At 40.8% G+C, this 19,161-nt stretch overlaps 1 protein-coding gene across 11 annotated transcripts in view; it reads left to right on the top strand.

The window, feature by feature from the left end:
- The window catches only part of CCP110 (centriolar coiled-coil protein 110), a 429,539-nt gene that overhangs the window by 185,223 nt on the left and 225,155 nt on the right, over positions 1–19,161 (top strand). The gene's annotated exons all lie outside the window — the stretch shown is intronic.

The raw sequence follows: 19,161 nt of genomic DNA on the forward strand, positions 1-19,161 counted from the left end.
CCTAGCCAAACCTGAATGGGATAAAAAAACCAAAATGCAGCCCGGGATGCGAATAAAATGGGAAGGGACCTCAGCAATGCAGGAAGCACCAACATGCGTGTCAAATATTTCTCACTTACTCAATAGTCTTCAGTGGACACTCATAACTCATAACACCACAATAGACGCTGCAACATCTTTTGAAGAACAAGTGACCGGTTCATATTTCAGAAGACACTGTATACTCTCTATAAAAGACAAATAAGTAAAACATGAGAAGAATACATTTTGCACAGTATGCACAGCAGCACTCTTTCAAACAAGGTTGTATGTTTTGGGAGATACTGGTTGAAGGGAGGCGTGAGGGAGAATGATAATGGCAAATAAATAAGTGGCAGATATAAAAAGGCATATTGAAAGATTCATCTGGGGATCAAGCAACCCTGTGCAACTCACTGTGTAAAATGTACAAAGCAGAATAAACATATGTGGCCTTCTGTTTGAAGTTTGGAAAATAAAAAGGAGCTAGACCTTCTTCTTCAGTGATAGTTTGATGCAGTTTGGTATGAGATCCTTTGGAAAGTAGCCAAATAAATAAAAAGTTAAGCATGGTCCTGAATGGAGCTGCTGCCAATTGTGATGGGAGGATACACTAAAAGATGTTCGTGGGGCAGTGGTTAGCGGGTGAGCCAGGTTTACCTAAAGATGCGAACTGTGGGCGTGGGGTAGAGCACCGCTGTTTCAACTGGAAGGTAAAGGTAGTTTTCGTGCCCCCGGAGCTCTCTCCCCGTCTGGAGAGAATTAACGTACAACCTTTAGTAGCAACCGCACCTAGCTCGGTGTGGTTGTCCCTCCGGGCACCGAATTGTGCTGTCTCAGCTCTAAGTTTTCTGTTATTCAAGTGTTGAGTTCATTTTAAGTTGAAATAAAAATAATTATTCATTGATTCTGGTATGTTTCATTTATTTTTCATGAAATTGTTTTACGCCAAAATACGTATGCCATATATTTCACATGAATTCCAATGCATTTCGGCAGTATTATTCTGCCTTCATCAGGGAAATAGTAAATCTACAAAGTAAAATTAAAAAAACAGATTTAATCTATTGTACTATATGTTTAAACTAAACATTTCTAGTTGACTAACGTTTACTATTTTCTAAATTCACAGGTTATTTTTATTCAAGTTCATCTTAACGTTTGTAAGAAACATTCTAATTTAATACATTCTTTCTAAAGCGTTATTCGGTTCATTGATAGCGCTTGTTACTAGCTTTTGGTTATAAAGTATCTAGTTTAGCCGGCTGTTGCGTGATGCCGTCTGTGCTGCGCTTGGATACAATGTATCAAAAACCTCGCGTTACGCGCTGGTGATGTCTCGTCACTCCGTTCTGAAGTTTATACTCCGTCTAAGGGACTATTGCTGGACTGTGTATAAACGGCACGAATGCTGAAAGATTTACGCGCATTAGTCGCCTAAAATCTGGGTTAACTTACTTTCTCGGCGTTGTTGTTGTTCGCGCCATTACTTCTCGGACTGCTTAGAGTTACTTCCGGTATAGCGCTCCTGGCGCCTGCGCCCTAATATGCTCGCTTAAACTCGGAGTTTTTTCTACAAATGCTAATTTGAATGCTCTAGCTTTATTAACGTTACAGGTTTAGGAGGTCTACGCCAGAGTTCAGTGCCACTATGTAAAGTTTGCCGCAAGTGCGCTTGCAAGCATGTAAACATGCTCTACAAATGCTGTTAATAAAAGAATAGGTGATCATGTATTGATCTTTCTTAATTTCATAAATAACACAAAAATTCAGTTCTTTCGTTAAGTCCTCCGGGCTTCAAGCTGCCCAGATTGTAAATCCAGTAGTTCTCCTGTTTTAGTAGTCTGGTTTTATTTCTGGGTCCATCCAATTTGGGCAGTATTTCAAGTACACATACTCTTAGTTGGCTCACATTATGTTGCTTTTGTGTGAAATGTTCTGCTACACTCGTTTTCTGAGTTTTAAGTCGGATTGTGCTCTTGTGTTCATTTATGCGGACTTTAAGTTTTCTTTCAGTGTGTCCTACATACACGTCTCCGCAAGGACATTTGATCATGTAAATCAGGTTGCTTGAGTCGCATGTTGCGTTCACTTTCAAAGCTATGGGGTGTCCCCTTTGTGGATGTGTTATACTTGCTCCTTTAATTATGTTGTTACATGTGTTACAGTTATAGCACGGGACTGTGCCCCGAAATGTTTTTGCCGTCTGCTGTTCTTCTTGTGGTTTTAAAAAATCCGCTAGGTTTTTAGCACGAGTATGTGCAAAGATGGGCTCTTCTGAAAAAATTCCTTTAAAATCTGGTTCCATTGTGAGCATTGGCCAATGCTTCTTGATTATTTGTTTAAATTGATTGCTTACAGTGGAAAATTTACTGACGCATGTGATGCGATTAGTGGATGTGGATGTTTTGCGTACTAGTAAGTCTTGTCTGGATTTTTGCTGGGCTCGTATGGCTGCTGCTTGAGTGATCTCTAGAGGATATCCCCTTGTGAGGAATCTTTGTGTCATCTCTTTCATTTGCTCTTCACATTTGGAAGCTTCAGAGACCACTCTCTTCACCCGTAACATTTGAGAGTAAGGGAGGTGTTTCTTGAGGGCTGGAGGGTGGTGGCTGTTATATTGTAATAGGTTATTTCTGTCTGTTTGTTTGCGAAATAAATTAGTTGCAAATTCTTCCGTTTCTTTCGTTATTTCCACATCAAGATATTCAATTTTATTTTCTTGGATGTTCCATGTGAATCCTATTTGATCGATTTGCCTGTCCATGATTTGAATTTGCTGTTCGAGTATGTTCTGGGAACCCTTCCATATCAAAAAGATATCGTCTATAAACCGTACATACATGGCTATGTTGTTGTTCCAGATAGTGTCATGAAACACGTGCGTTTCTTCAAATGCTGCCATGAACAGATTTGCGTACGCCGGAGCGGCGCAATTTCCCATCGACGTTCCACTTTGTTGCATGAACCATTTTTTGTTATATTCAAAGTAGCTGTTATGCAGTGTAAATTGCATAAGTTCCAGAAGGAAAAGTTGTTGTTCTTGCGAATATTCGCTTCTCAAAAGGGCGCTTTCAATGGCTTCCAGGCCTTGTTGGTGCGGTATTGATGTATAGAGGGCTTTTACATCTATAGTAGCCATTATCATGTTTTCATCTGGTCGAATGTTGGATAATTTAATCAGGAAATCTGTGGTGTCTTTCAAATATGATCTAGTTTTCACCACCAGTGGTTGAAGATATCTGTCCAAATATTTCCCTATTGGTTCATGAATGCTGTACTTAGTGGACACGATTGGTCTGCATGGTGGTTTGAGTAAGTCTTTATGTACTTTGGGTACTAGGTAGATGGTTGGAGTTTTCTGATGTTCTTGAGTGAGATATTTAAGGGTTTTCTCCGTGATAGTTCCCTGATCGTTAGCTTTCTGGACTATACTCCACAAAATTCTTTTGATTTCTGTGGTTGGGTTACTTCCAATCTCCATGTATAAATTTGTATCACTTAGGTGTTCATTCATGGTGTCTTGGTAATAGGTTTTGTTTAGGATAACCGTTGCACCCCCTTTATCCGCCTTTTGGCAAATGATGTTTTGATTCTCAGCTATGGATTTCAAAATTCCAAATTCTTTCTTGGAAGTGTTCATTTTGTGTGGTTTTTGCTTGGTATTCAATTGTTTTAAATCCTTACTGCATAGTTGTTCATATAGGTCTATGGTTTTGTGGCTGATTGGAGGCATGTATGTGCTTTTAACTTTTAATCCCTTGAGTTCATCTGTTTCCATGACAGGTTGTTTTTCCACAATGTTTTCAAAAAAATGTCTAAGGCGAAGTTTTCTGGTGAGTTTGAACAGGCTTACTTCCAACTCTAAAGTATTTGTATGCGCTGTTGGAACAAAGGACAATCCTTTTTGAAGAGTGGCTATTTGGACTTTGCTGAAGTTATAATCCGATATATTCAACACTAGGTTTTGCTGGCTTGTTGTTGTTTCTTTTTCTCTTTTTTGGTTAGTGTGGATCGTGTTAGTGGTTGATTCAATCCGATTTCTCTTTCTGCGTCCCCTCCGGAGTCTTCTGTTTCTATCCGGCCTTCCTCTAAAAAAGGAACCGCTGTTGATGTTGAAGCTTGATCTTGGGTTTGTGTAGTTTTTTGAGGAATGTTTTTTTTCGGAGGGATTCTTTCACTGTCCGTGGAGGATGTATCGGTGTGAGAGGTGTATCCTTTAGATTGTCGTTTTCTTGCATACACTTCAGCCCATGTATAAACTTCTTGTAGTTTATAGTCCAAAGTATCTCGTTTATACTTACGTAACTTTCGCTCATTGATTTCCTGGGTGTGTTTAATTAGTTGGGTATTTATGTCCTCTAAGGTTGCTGTTAATTCTTCTGGTGTGCATAATTTGGATATTTCTGCTTTGGTTTGTTCAATTTCGTGAGTGAGTTCCTCCAATATTAATGCCAATTCTTCTATAATTAAAAGGATGAGGTCTAAACTGCATTTATTCAAAATTGCGAACCATTTTTCCGTGAAAGTTTTGGAGTTTTTACATAGACTGGGTTTGAGAGCTATCCTGAGGCCTCTCGGGATCCTTTGGGCTTTGTGGTATTTAATCATAGTGGAAGCGTGCATTCTCTGGTTGATCTCCTTGCGGGTTAGATAAAGGAGATGTCTTAGTTGCTGTTCTTTATTTTTTGAATATATTGGTTCTTTATTTGATGGTTGAATTAATGAGTATATTTTTTCACTTGCATCTGTGGCATAAGCAAATGTTTCTGCCCTCCTGTCAGTGGAGGCTGTAATTTCCTCGTATTGCATACTGCTGCAATGATTTAGCGTGCGTGCTTCTATCCCGGGTGGCGGGTAAAGTAATGAACTGTGGGCGTGGGGTAGAGCACCGCTGTTTCAACTGGAAGGTAAAGGTAGTTTTCGTGCCCCCGGAGCTCTCTCCCCGTCTGGAGAGAATTAACGTACAACCTTTAGTAGCAACCGCACCTAGCTCGGTGTGGTTGTCCCTCCGGGCACCGAATTGTGCTGTCTCAGCTCTAAGTTTTCTGTTATTCAAGTGTTGAGTTCATTTTAAGTTGAAATAAAAATAATTATTCATTGATTCTGGTATGTTTCATTTATTTTTCATGAAATTGTTTTACGCCAAAATACGTATGCCATATATTTCACATGAATTCCAATGCATTTCGGCAGTATTATTCTGCCTTCATCAGGGAAATAGTAAATCTACAAAGTAAAATTAAAAAAACAGATTTAATCTATTGTACTATATGTTTAAACTAAACATTTCTAGTTGACTAACGTTTACTATTTTCTAAATTCACAGGTTATTTTTATTCAAGTTCATCTTAACGTTTGTAAGAAACATTCTAATTTAATACATTCTTTCTAAAGCGTTATTCGGTTCATTGATAGCGCTTGTTACTAGCTTTTGGTTATAAAGTATCTAGTTTAGCCGGCTGTTGCGTGATGCCGTCTGTGCTGCGCTTGGATACAATGTATCAAAAACCTCGCGTTACGCGCTGGTGATGTCTCGTCACTCCGTTCTGAAGTTTATACTCCGTCTAAGGGACTATTGCTGGACTGTGTATAAACGGCACGAATGCTGAAAGATTTACGCGCATTAGTCGCCTAAAATCTGGGTTAACTTACTTTCTCGGCGTTGTTGTTGTTCGCGCCATTACTTCTCGGACTGCTTAGAGTTACTTCCGGTATAGCGCTCCTGGCGCCTGCGCCCTAATATGCTCGCTTAAACTCGGAGTTTTTTCTACAAATGCTAATTTGAATGCTCTAGCTTTATTAACGTTACAGGTTTAGGAGGTCTACGCCAGAGTTCAGTGCCACTATGTAAAGTTTGCCGCAAGTGCGCTTGCAAGCATGTAAACATGCTCTACAAATGCTGTTAATAAAAGAATAGGTGATCATGTATTGATCTTTCTTAATTTCATAAATAACACAAAAATTCAGTTCTTTCGTTAAGTCCTCCGGGCTTCAAGCTGCCCAGATTGTAAATCCAGTAGTTCTCCTGTTTTAGTAGTCTGGTTTTATTTCTGGGTCCATCCAATTTGGGCAGTATTTCAAGTACACATACTCTTAGTTGGCTCACATTATGTTGCTTTTGTGTGAAATGTTCTGCTACACTCGTTTTCTGAGTTTTAAGTCGGATTGTGCTCTTGTGTTCATTTATGCGGACTTTAAGTTTTCTTTCAGTGTGTCCTACATACACGTCTCCGCAAGGACATTTGATCATGTAAATCAGGTTGCTTGAGTCGCATGTTGCGTTCACTTTCAAAGCTATGGGGTGTCCCCTTTGTGGATGTGTTATACTTGCTCCTTTAATTATGTTGTTACATGTGTTACAGTTATAGCACGGGACTGTGCCCCGAAATGTTTTTGCCGTCTGCTGTTCTTCTTGTGGTTTTAAAAAATCCGCTAGGTTTTTAGCACGAGTATGTGCAAAGATGGGCTCTTCTGAAAAAATTCCTTTAAAATCTGGTTCCATTGTGAGCATTGGCCAATGCTTCTTGATTATTTGTTTAAATTGATTGCTTACAGTGGAAAATTTACTGACGCATGTGATGCGATTAGTGGATGTGGATGTTTTGCGTACTAGTAAGTCTTGTCTGGATTTTTGCTGGGCTCGTATGGCTGCTGCTTGAGTGATCTCTAGAGGATATCCCCTTGTGAGGAATCTTTGTGTCATCTCTTTCATTTGCTCTTCACATTTGGAAGCTTCAGAGACCACTCTCTTCACCCGTAACATTTGAGAGTAAGGGAGGTGTTTCTTGAGGGCTGGAGGGTGGTGGCTGTTATATTGTAATAGGTTATTTCTGTCTGTTTGTTTGCGAAATAAATTAGTTGCAAATTCTTCCGTTTCTTTCGTTATTTCCACATCAAGATATTCAATTTTATTTTCTTGGATGTTCCATGTGAATCCTATTTGATCGATTTGCCTGTCCATGATTTGAATTTGCTGTTCGAGTATGTTCTGGGAACCCTTCCATATCAAAAAGATATCGTCTATAAACCGTACATACATGGCTATGTTGTTGTTCCAGATAGTGTCATGAAACACGTGCGTTTCTTCAAATGCTGCCATGAACAGATTTGCGTACGCCGGAGCGGCGCAATTTCCCATCGACGTTCCACTTTGTTGCATGAACCATTTTTTGTTATATTCAAAGTAGCTGTTATGCAGTGTAAATTGCATAAGTTCCAGAAGGAAAAGTTGTTGTTCTTGCGAATATTCGCTTCTCAAAAGGGCGCTTTCAATGGCTTCCAGGCCTTGTTGGTGCGGTATTGATGTATAGAGGGCTTTTACATCTATAGTAGCCATTATCATGTTTTCATCTGGTCGAATGTTGGATAATTTAATCAGGAAATCTGTGGTGTCTTTCAAATATGATCTAGTTTTCACCACCAGTGGTTGAAGATATCTGTCCAAATATTTCCCTATTGGTTCATGAATGCTGTACTTAGTGGACACGATTGGTCTGCATGGTGGTTTGAGTAAGTCTTTATGTACTTTGGGTACTAGGTAGATGGTTGGAGTTTTCTGATGTTCTTGAGTGAGATATTTAAGGGTTTTCTCCGTGATAGTTCCCTGATCGTTAGCTTTCTGGACTATACTCCACAAAATTCTTTTGATTTCTGTGGTTGGGTTACTTCCAATCTCCATGTATAAATTTGTATCACTTAGGTGTTCATTCATGGTGTCTTGGTAATAGGTTTTGTTTAGGATAACCGTTGCACCCCCTTTATCCGCCTTTTGGCAAATGATGTTTTGATTCTCAGCTATGGATTTCAAAATTCCAAATTCTTTCTTGGAAGTGTTCATTTTGTGTGGTTTTTGCTTGGTATTCAATTGTTTTAAATCCTTACTGCATAGTTGTTCATATAGGTCTATGGTTTTGTGGCTGATTGGAGGCATGTATGTGCTTTTAACTTTTAATCCCTTGAGTTCATCTGTTTCCATGACAGGTTGTTTTTCCACAATGTTTTCAAAAAAATGTCTAAGGCGAAGTTTTCTGGTGAGTTTGAACAGGCTTACTTCCAACTCTAAAGTATTTGTATGCGCTGTTGGAACAAAGGACAATCCTTTTTGAAGAGTGGCTATTTGGACTTTGCTGAAGTTATAATCCGATATATTCAACACTAGGTTTTGCTGGCTTGTTGTTGTTTCTTTTTCTCTTTTTTGGTTAGTGTGGATCGTGTTAGTGGTTGATTCAATCCGATTTCTCTTTCTGCGTCCCCTCCGGAGTCTTCTGTTTCTATCCGGCCTTCCTCTAAAAAAGGAACCGCTGTTGATGTTGAAGCTTGATCTTGGGTTTGTGTAGTTTTTTGAGGAATGTTTTTTTTCGGAGGGATTCTTTCACTGTCCGTGGAGGATGTATCGGTGTGAGAGGTGTATCCTTTAGATTGTCGTTTTCTTGCATACACTTCAGCCCATGTATAAACTTCTTGTAGTTTATAGTCCAAAGTATCTCGTTTATACTTACGTAACTTTCGCTCATTGATTTCCTGGGTGTGTTTAATTAGTTGGGTATTTATGTCCTCTAAGGTTGCTGTTAATTCTTCTGGTGTGCATAATTTGGATATTTCTGCTTTGGTTTGTTCAATTTCGTGAGTGAGTTCCTCCAATATTAATGCCAATTCTTCTATAATTAAAAGGATGAGGTCTAAACTGCATTTATTCAAAATTGCGAACCATTTTTCCGTGAAAGTTTTGGAGTTTTTACATAGACTGGGTTTGAGAGCTATCCTGAGGCCTCTCGGGATCCTTTGGGCTTTGTGGTATTTAATCATAGTGGAAGCGTGCATTCTCTGGTTGATCTCCTTGCGGGTTAGATAAAGGAGATGTCTTAGTTGCTGTTCTTTATTTTTTGAATATATTGGTTCTTTATTTGATGGTTGAATTAATGAGTATATTTTTTCACTTGCATCTGTGGCATAAGCAAATGTTTCTGGAAATTACAGCCTCCACTGACAGGAGGGCAGAAACATTTGCTTATGCCACAGATGCAAGTGAAAAAATATACTCATTAATTCAACCATCAAATAAAGAACCAATATATTCAAAAAATAAAGAACAGCAACTAAGACATCTCCTTTATCTAACCCGCAAGGAGATCAACCAGAGAATGCACGCTTCCACTATGATTAAATACCACAAAGCCCAAAGGATCCCGAGAGGCCTCAGGATAGCTCTCAAACCCAGTCTATGTAAAAACTCCAAAACTTTCACGGAAAAATGGTTCGCAATTTTGAATAAATGCAGTTTAGACCTCATCCTTTTAATTATAGAAGAATTGGCATTAATATTGGAGGAACTCACTCACGAAATTGAACAAACCAAAGCAGAAATATCCAAATTATGCACACCAGAAGAATTAACAGCAACCTTAGAGGACATAAATACCCAACTAATTAAACACACCCAGGAAATCAATGAGCGAAAGTTACGTAAGTATAAACGAGATACTTTGGACTATAAACTACAAGAAGTTTATACATGGGCTGAAGTGTATGCAAGAAAACGACAATCTAAAGGATACACCTCTCACACCGATACATCCTCCACGGACAGTGAAAGAATCCCTCCGAAAAAAAACATTCCTCAAAAAACTACACAAACCCAAGATCAAGCTTCAACATCAACAGCGGTTCCTTTTTTAGAGGAAGGCCGGATAGAAACAGAAGACTCCGGAGGGGACGCAGAAAGAGAAATCGGATTGAATCAACCACTAACACGATCCACACTAACCAAAAAAGAGAAAAAGAAACAACAACAAGCCAGCAAAACCTAGTGTTGAATATATCGGATTATAACTTCAGCAAAGTCCAAATAGCCACTCTTTAAAAAGGATTGTCCTTTGTTCCAACAGCGCATACAAATACTTTAGAGTTGGAAGTAAGCCTGTTCAAACTCACCAGAAAACTTCGCCTTAGACATTTTTTTGAAAACATTGTGGAAAAACAACCTGTCATGGAAACAGATGAACTCAAGGGATTAAAAGTTAAAAGCACATACATGCCTCCAATCAGCCACAAAACCATAGACCTATATGAACAACTATGCAGTAAGGATTTAAAACAATTGAATACCAAGCAAAAACCACACAAAATGAACACTTCCAAGAAAGAATTTGGAATTTTGAAATCCATAGCTGAGAATCAAAACATCATTTGCCAAAAGGCGGATAAAGGGGGTGCAACGGTTATCCTAAACAAAACCTATTACCAAGACACCATGAATGAACACCTAAGTGATACAAATTTATACATGGAGATTGGAAGTAACCCAACCACAGAAATCAAAAGAATTTTGTGGAGTATAGTCCAGAAAGCTAACGATCAGGGAACTATCACGGAGAAAACCCTTAAATATCTCACTCAAGAACATCAGAAAACTCCAACCATCTACCTAGTACCCAAAGTACATAAAGACTTACTCAAACCACCATGCAGACCAATCGTGTCCACTAAGTACAGCATTCATGAACCAATAGGGAAATATTTGGACAGATATCTTCAACCACTGGTGGTGAAAACTAGATCATATTTGAAAGACACCACAGATTTCCTGATTAAATTATCCAACATTCGACCAGATGAAAACATGATAATGGCTACTATAGATGTAAAAGCCCTCTATACATCAATACTGCACCAACAAGGCCTGGAAGCCATTGAAAGCGCCCTTTTGAGAAGCGAATATTCGCAAGAACAACAACTTTTCCTTCTGGAACTTATGCAATTTACACTGCATAACAGCTACTTTGAATATAACAAAAAATGGTTCATGCAACAAAGTGGAACGTCGATGGGAAATTGCGCCGCTCCGGCGTACGCAAATCTGTTCATGGCAGCATTTGAAGAAACGCACGTGTTTCATGACACTATCTGGAACAACAACATAGCCATGTATGTACGGTTTATAGACGATATCTTTTTGATATGGAAGGGTTCCCAGAACATACTCGAACAGCAAATTCAAATCATGGACAGGCAAATCGATCAAATAGGATTCACATGGAACATCCAAGAAAATAAAATTGAATATCTTGATGTGGAAATAACGAAAGAAACGGAAGAATTTGCAACTAATTTATTTCGCAAACAAACAGACAGAAATAACCTATTACAATATAACAGCCACCACCCTCCAGCCCTCAAGAAACACCTCCCTTACTCTCAAATGTTACGGGTGAAGAGAGTGGTCTCTGAAGCTTCCAAATGTGAAGAGCAAATGAAAGAGATGACACAAAGATTCCTCACAAGGGGATATCCTCTAGAGATCACTCAAGCAGCAGCCATACGAGCCCAGCAAAAATCCAGACAAGACTTACTAGTACGCAAAACATCCACATCCACTAATCGCATCACATGCGTCAGTAAATTTTCCACTGTAAGCAATCAATTTAAACAAATAATCAAGAAGCATTGGCCAATGCTCACAATGGAACCAGATTTTAAAGGAATTTTTTCAGAAGAGCCCATCTTTGCACATACTCGTGCTAAAAACCTAGCGGATTTTTTAAAACCACAAGAAGAACAGCAGACGGCAAAAACATTTCGGGGCACAGTCCCGTGCTATAACTGTAACACATGTAACAACATAATTAAAGGAGCAAGTATAACACATCCACAAAGGGGACACCCCATAGCTTTGAAAGTGAACGCAACATGCGACTCAAGCAACCTGATTTACATGATCAAATGTCCTTGCGGAGACGTGTATGTAGGACACACTGAAAGAAAACTTAAAGTCCGCATAAATGAACACAAGAGCACAATCCGACTTAAAACTCAGAAAACGAGTGTAGCAGAACATTTCACACAAAAGCAACATAATGTGAGCCAACTAAGAGTATGTGTACTTGAAATACTGCCCAAATTGGATGGACCCAGAAATAAAACCAGACTACTAAAACAGGAGAACTACTGGATTTACAATCTGGGCAGCTTGAAGCCCGGAGGACTTAACGAAAGAACTGAATTTTTGTGTTATTTATGAAATTAAGAAAGATCAATACATGATCACCTATTCTTTTATTAACAGCATTTGTAGAGCATGTTTACATGCTTGCAAGCGCACTTGCGGCAAACTTTACATAGTGGCACTGAACTCTGGCGTAGACCTCCTAAACCTGTAACGTTAATAAAGCTAGAGCATTCAAATTAGCATTTGTAGAAAAAACTCCGAGTTTAAGCGAGCATATTAGGGCGCAGGCGCCAGGAGCGCTATACCGGAAGTAACTCTAAGCAGTCCGAGAAGTAATGGCGCGAACAACAACAACGCCGAGAAAGTAAGTTAACCCAGATTTTAGGCGACTAATGCGCGTAAATCTTTCAGCATTCGTGCCGTTTATACACAGTCCAGCAATAGTCCCTTAGACGGAGTATAAACTTCAGAACGGAGTGACGAGACATCACCAGCGCGTAACGCGAGGTTTTTGATACATTGTATCCAAGCGCAGCACAGACGGCATCACGCAACAGCCGGCTAAACTAGATACTTTATAACCAAAAGCTAGTAACAAGCGCTATCAATGAACCGAATAACGCTTTAGAAAGAATGTATTAAATTAGAATGTTTCTTACAAACGTTAAGATGAACTTGAATAAAAATAACCTGTGAATTTAGAAAATAGTAAACGTTAGTCAACTAGAAATGTTTAGTTTAAACATATAGTACAATAGATTAAATCTGTTTTTTTAATTTTACTTTGTAGATTTACTATTTCCCTGATGAAGGCAGAATAATACTGCCGAAATGCATTGGAATTCATGTGAAATATATGGCATACGTATTTTGGCGTAAAACAATTTCATGAAAAATAAATGAAACATACCAGAATCAATGAATAATTATTTTTATTTCAACTTAAAATGAACTCAACACTTGAATAACAGAAAACTTAGAGCTGAGACAGCACAATTCGGTGCCCGGAGGGACAACCACACCGAGCTAGGTGCGGTTGCTACTAAAGGTTACCTAAAGATGCCACATATTCTATCCGATGAACTGAGGCAGAGAAAGGTGTAGTAATTTTGGGTGGGCTGAACATGTCACTGGAGTATCGGTTGAAGGGTCACAGCATGCTTTTGTGCAGAAACAGTAGTCTAGGGCAGTTGCTTTGGTAAACCTATGCGTCTCAGTTCAGTTGAATGTGGATGATGTCCATGGTGGTTGCCTTTGGTTTCAGAAATTCTACGATTAACTTGGGGAGCTTTCCGAAGGTACAGAAGGATTCAGCAAGGCTTGTAAAATGATACTTTTCACTCTGGTGTTCTGATGATTTTTCTTTGCATGCCCTGGAGTGATGCTGTAAGCGTAGTTTGTCCACTTTACAAAATGTTGAACTAGATTACTAAACATTATAGCTCTTATGAACATGTTTCCTGTGTGAAATTTCTCTTCCTTTGACCTTGCCCCGATCTCTTGACCAGAGAACCATTTTTAGCACCACCAGTGCAAATTCTACTGATACAGTACAAGATAGATGTGGTACTGCATATCCATGTCTGCTTTCACCAAGCCATAATATGTGTATAGCACTGCTTGATGTTGCATCACTCCTTAGTGAAAGCTTGATACAGTGATATGCTTTGTTGGAAATGAATACTTAAGCATACTGGAACGTGAGGCACCGACTCCCAGAGGACTTCCCGCTACAGCTGTGTTTGTGGGATGTTATGAAATGGGACATCAATTAATTGGATTTCCACCACATGCAACGGCCGCTCTTACCAACCCCTTGGGGGCGATTTTGGGGACACCTAGACTGGCAAATCGTCCATGCCACCCCGATTTAGCATTGCCGACTGTCTTCATCCTCTGTGTTTATATGGGAGTTCAAAACCTGAATTGCTGTTGTGTGGGTGAAAGAGCATGTGAGTGGGTGGACAACTGTTACCTGCCCGGCACCTCAGGACACCTAATTAGAACACGAGTGAGTGGTGTGAAATTGTGGTTTGAGAATATGGTTTTCTGCATTAGGCCTTTCTGAGGTCTCGCTTTGACAGCAAGGATAACTCACTGAATGCCAGCGAGATTTAGGGTTTAGGCCACAAGGGGGGCAGAATATCGGCCTAGGATCAAAAGTAAAAGTGGCCCATATTCATTAACTGGGTAGTTAGTGGCCAGCCTTGGTAAATTAAAGAACTCCATTCTTTGTAAGACATCATGCTGTCTGGGTGGTACCCGAGTGGCGCACAACCGTAGGTATTTGTGCGTACTGTGAGCACTGTGAGTAATATGTGGTAATATTGGAGAAATGCGTTTGTACAATTAATTTGGTTCCTTCCATATCCAAAATATAAAAACCTTGACACATTGTTGCTCTTTTACCACAAATTGTTGGTGGTCCATCCAAGCTACAGGCGATTGCCTGTACAGTACTGCTTACTACGACTGCCTAGGCTTTATTTAAAGTTGTTTACAACACCAACCCCAACGCAGCTCCAATAAAGGCCTACACACTGACCTGTCGAACTTGCCCTGTTGAAGGTGATTGCTCCTACCTTTCTAGCGGTGATTCCAGCTGCAGAAAGCTAACCTTCCATGTCTGCTCATGATGGGTTATTCTGTGTTATCCATGCAGCAAGGCCTTGTAGGCTGAGCATTTCACTCTTCGTATCTCCCTTCTATTGCCTTCTGGGCAGTACCTGCCGTGTGTGCAGTATTGCAGTCTGCCGTGTATGCTGTGACTTTTCAAGCAGTGCCTTCTATAATTGTTGCCTTGCGGTGCTGGTTACACTGTAGGTTCTGCAGATGTCTAGGCAATGGGCACCACGACTCTCCTGCTATGTGGAGACAATGGTATAACGTGCTGAGCTCATTTTCATTAGATCAAATCTTAATATTGAAGAATAACTGCATCATTTGGTAATTTGGACAGCATTTTCTAGTTCTGACAATTTTTGAAAAATCACAGTGCAATCTAGAAACTGACTGCTGAAGAGGATAGTGAGTTGTGAAAAATTGGGCTTATTTCAGCAAGGATAAAGTATTTTTAAGAAATATGTACTTGTAAGACCCATTGTTAAGCTGCAATTATGAGAAGGGAGCACAGTTCCCTTGATTAAAGGCAATTTCTGTGGGGCTTGATGCTGTTCATTATATGCGGGTTCAGGAGTGGATGGATTACTTGAGCGGTCCAGCCCATTTGTTCAGGGGACTGGTGTTAACATATGTGGTGAAAGTCTAATTGGGACTAATCTTTCGGTTCTTGCTGGTAGTCTGGACTGGTTACAGACATTAGCTTCTCCTCCCAATAGGCCTGGCTTATATGGTACAGTAGGATAGATTGAGCTCTGCATTAATTTGTTGGTGTTAAGTCATTGGGATGGCCAACCTATCACTCACAAGTAAATTGTGTGGAGAACTGCCATATGTCACATTGTGTTTGCATTTGGACTACTTTGCTGAACTGTGCTATTACTTAGCCTTCAAGACTCGCCATCAGCAAAGGTGCAATATTCGCATGAGCTATCACCCATGGTGCAATCTACGCATGAGCCATCACCAAAGGTGCAATATTCGCATGAGCTATCACCCATGGTGCAATCTACGCATGAGCCATCACCAAAGGTGCAATATTCGCATGAGCTATCACCCATGGTGCAATCTACGCATGAGCCATCACCAAAGGTGCAATAGTCGCATGAACTATCACCCATGGTGTAATATACGCACGAGCCATCACTCATGGTACTTATGCAAGAGCTGGCAGCGATATTCAGCAAACAGAATGTTTTACTGTAGAGCAGTACCCCAGTTGACCTTTCCTACATACAAGATCACCTGAAATACAGGAAGGCAATAAATCCGTGTCTTTCCCAAGATGATCCCACAACTAGCAGACCCAACCGCTTTGCGTCACCAGGAGGGGTCTGAACAACACACAGCTTGGTCTTGTACCCAACCAAAACTATAACACATCATTTCAGGGACCTCCAGATGTGCCGCTACGTTGCACTCTACTGTGTTCCATACCATCTCTAAAATTCAACTGTACTGTCTCAGGGACTCCATATGAGCAGCCTTTGCCATACACGTGTAACACAATATAGCCTACTGTGCTCTTGCATATATCTTCTCCATACACTAGCACGATATAAGCCTAAGTGGCCTACCTCCCACATTTTGATTTAATTCTAGATGAGGGTGCAGCAACTCAAATTTAAGAGCGCCACCCTGAATCTATCAAGCAATATGAAAACGTCCATGTAGGCCCAGGAAGTAGTATGCTCCAATTTCTACAAATATGAAGTGATGTGTAGTCTGACTGAGAAAGTGCTTTATAGATGGTTGCATTATCTGTCCATCTCAGAATACAATCTAGCGCACATAACCTATTTGTTTACAGAATGGCTTTGTGGAACATGAACTGGGCAGACTGTATCCGCGCCGCATTGGTGACACCGAGGGACTAACCACCTGCTTTAAAATAGAAAGATGCTGTGTCTCGTCACTCCCAGAGGAGCTGCTGTTGTGTGAACTGTTTTTAAATCGCTCAGATGCCTACTTTTGTACAACGAGAAGCAATTTAAAGACAAGTGTTGATCTCCCATCACACTTAACAACAAAGAGAAATCTAGTTTTCTTTTATTATTTTTGAGAAATTGCGTGCTTTAAACAGGCACTCTCTTGAAAACGTGACTCAGCAGTTGCATCCGTAGAATATGAAAGCGCGCCCTGTTTTTGACGTTGACGGGTTTACTAACGTTGCCCGTAACTTGTGTCAAACCTGCAAAGCGTGACTTGGTGTTTACTCCAGTTCACCTGGAAACGGTAACCCGATTTGTTTTGGAGAGCAGCTGCTCCGGGCCAAGAATAGAGGGCTGGCTTCCCTTTAGACCCCCTGCAGCACTCCAACACCGAGGCTGCCTTGTGCTAATGACTATTGTCCAGCTCGAACATGCCCTGTGCTGGAAACTGCTGTGCACACGCACTCTTATCTGCACGCTCTTGCATAAACAAGCTCGACACGGACCAGGCGCTGAGCCCTAGACGGCAGGGGAGGGTTTATTTGGGGTTGGCGCTTTTCTGTAGAGTTGCGTAAGCAGGAGGAATCGGAGTGTTACTATAGAACGAGAATCCGTTTGGAAAGGAGGTTAATGTAACAGCTATCGTGTACTATAGGCAAGGGACATAAACCATGGAAACTGGGGAAGAGCAGGGTTTTAATAGTCAGTAGTTTCATATGGCTGGTGGATGATCTTTAGTTTTTGTTTTCAGTGGGTTTTTGAGGAGATAGCCTAAGAGAGAGATCTAGTGCACGCCTGGTGTCTAGAGGAAGAGTTTTGAAGTCTTAGACCATGCGATAAAAACGCTTTGCAGGTGAGTTTGGCTTTATGGGCTAGAGGAGTGAAAAGGCAGAGTTTGTGACAGTGCTGTTAATTTTACTGCTCTTTGCCAACTATGATATTGGGGTTGTGTGCATGATGGTGGACCCATTTTCTGGCACACTTTTCATTATCAGAATGTGCTTGTCTGCCATCCAAGCCTGGTTGAGCAGTGACATATTGAAGGTCAATGACAGTAAGACGAATGTTGCTCTTGGGCCAGGATAGCGACTGTAGTGAGTCTTTTTGGCCTAAAGAATTGGATTGCCCTCTGTTCCTTGTATCCAAGCTTAAAAATTGCGGCTTCTGGTTTAACAAGGGGTTGTCTCTTAATGAACTGGCGAGTGATGTGTTCTGCCGTTTCAATCAAGTGAGGCACTTATGGAGTATATTGACGTTCATCAGTCAGCATGTGCAGATCCTGGTATGGTGGACCGGAAATCTATCATGGATCACCTTGGTGCCACCTTGATGGTGGCATTTGCCTCTTGGTTGCTGCATTTTAGTGTTATTCCAAAGCTTTATAACCAAATGCCGAAAGTTCCATTTGTGGGAGATGGTAATGTATTTCTAGCAGCCTTGAAAGATCTAGATTTGTATTTCGCACCCAAAGTTTTTATAGGAATAACAAGATACAAATTCTTTCTACATAAACCGGTAGAGGGAGAGTCTGTATGCCAATATGTAAGCAGAATTCAGAAAATGATGTATTGATTGCAATTTTTGATATTTACAAGATGACCTACTAAGGGATCAGTTAGTTATGCACAGTAATAATCAGGCCATACAAGAAACAGAACTACTCCCACCAGACCGAACTTTGCTGTTACTTCATGCATTGACCTACCTCACTCATGTCCGCTGGGTACTCCCACCAGTGTCTGTCTTCTCACTCTCAATTAGTTCTCCTTCAGATCTGTAATTCCTGAAACCAGTGAACCTGAGCCCCCCCACCATCTTTTCGCAACCACCCCTTGATTCATGGGATAGATACTGCCCAAAGCATTCATGCACCCCATTACCGCCCTTGCTTTGGTTTCACCAACACCCTAATCTCCTCCTTCCAATTTCGTACCTGCACCCACACCCATCATATTGGTGCAAAGCCCACAACCGTTCTTGTGAGCTAGGCACTCAATAGCACAGTGGTGCTGCAAAGGAGCCCCTGACATTAAGAGAAAACATATAAAATACTCCATCACCGCAACCTCCACCCCAGAACCACACACACATCCATCCCTAAAACCATTTTGTATTTCCTTTGGCCCCAGGACTGTCAGGAATAGATGGACTGGCCAGTGCCGGGTGCACTCAAACAAAGCATTAGGGGCTCAGTAGTGAAGCTTTTCTTCTCCTTGTCCTAGAGAACTTTTCACTCTCGCTTTCCTTCTCACTCTGGTCTAATCTGGCCCTCAACTGGATGTGCCGCCCATTGCCAGCTAGCCCTTTATGCTATGGCAAGACACCATTGCTACCAAAGCCCTTGAACTGCTCGTTCTCTGTCCTTGACTTGCTCTGCCACCCCCACATGTCTTCACCACATTTCTTCAAATCTCTCGCCTCTTCGCCTTGAGCTCTGCCATCCCACCCACACTTTCTAAATCTCTTTAACTGGGTCAGGGGCAGCATCAATATATCACTTACCTCATCGGAAAGCAGGAGATTGAACCACACCCACTCCATGCCCCTCCCTCCATAGTTCTAAATGTGAAGAGTCCTGTGTGTTTCAAAGAGTGGGAGGGGAATCCCTTCACGCTAAGAAGAGCATCGCATCTGTAGCTTAAGTAA

This window comes from Lissotriton vulgaris, chromosome 10, assembly GCF_964263255.1.
Source record: "Lissotriton vulgaris chromosome 10, aLisVul1.2, whole genome shotgun sequence".
Lineage (NCBI taxonomy): Eukaryota > Metazoa > Chordata > Amphibia > Caudata > Salamandridae > Lissotriton > Lissotriton vulgaris.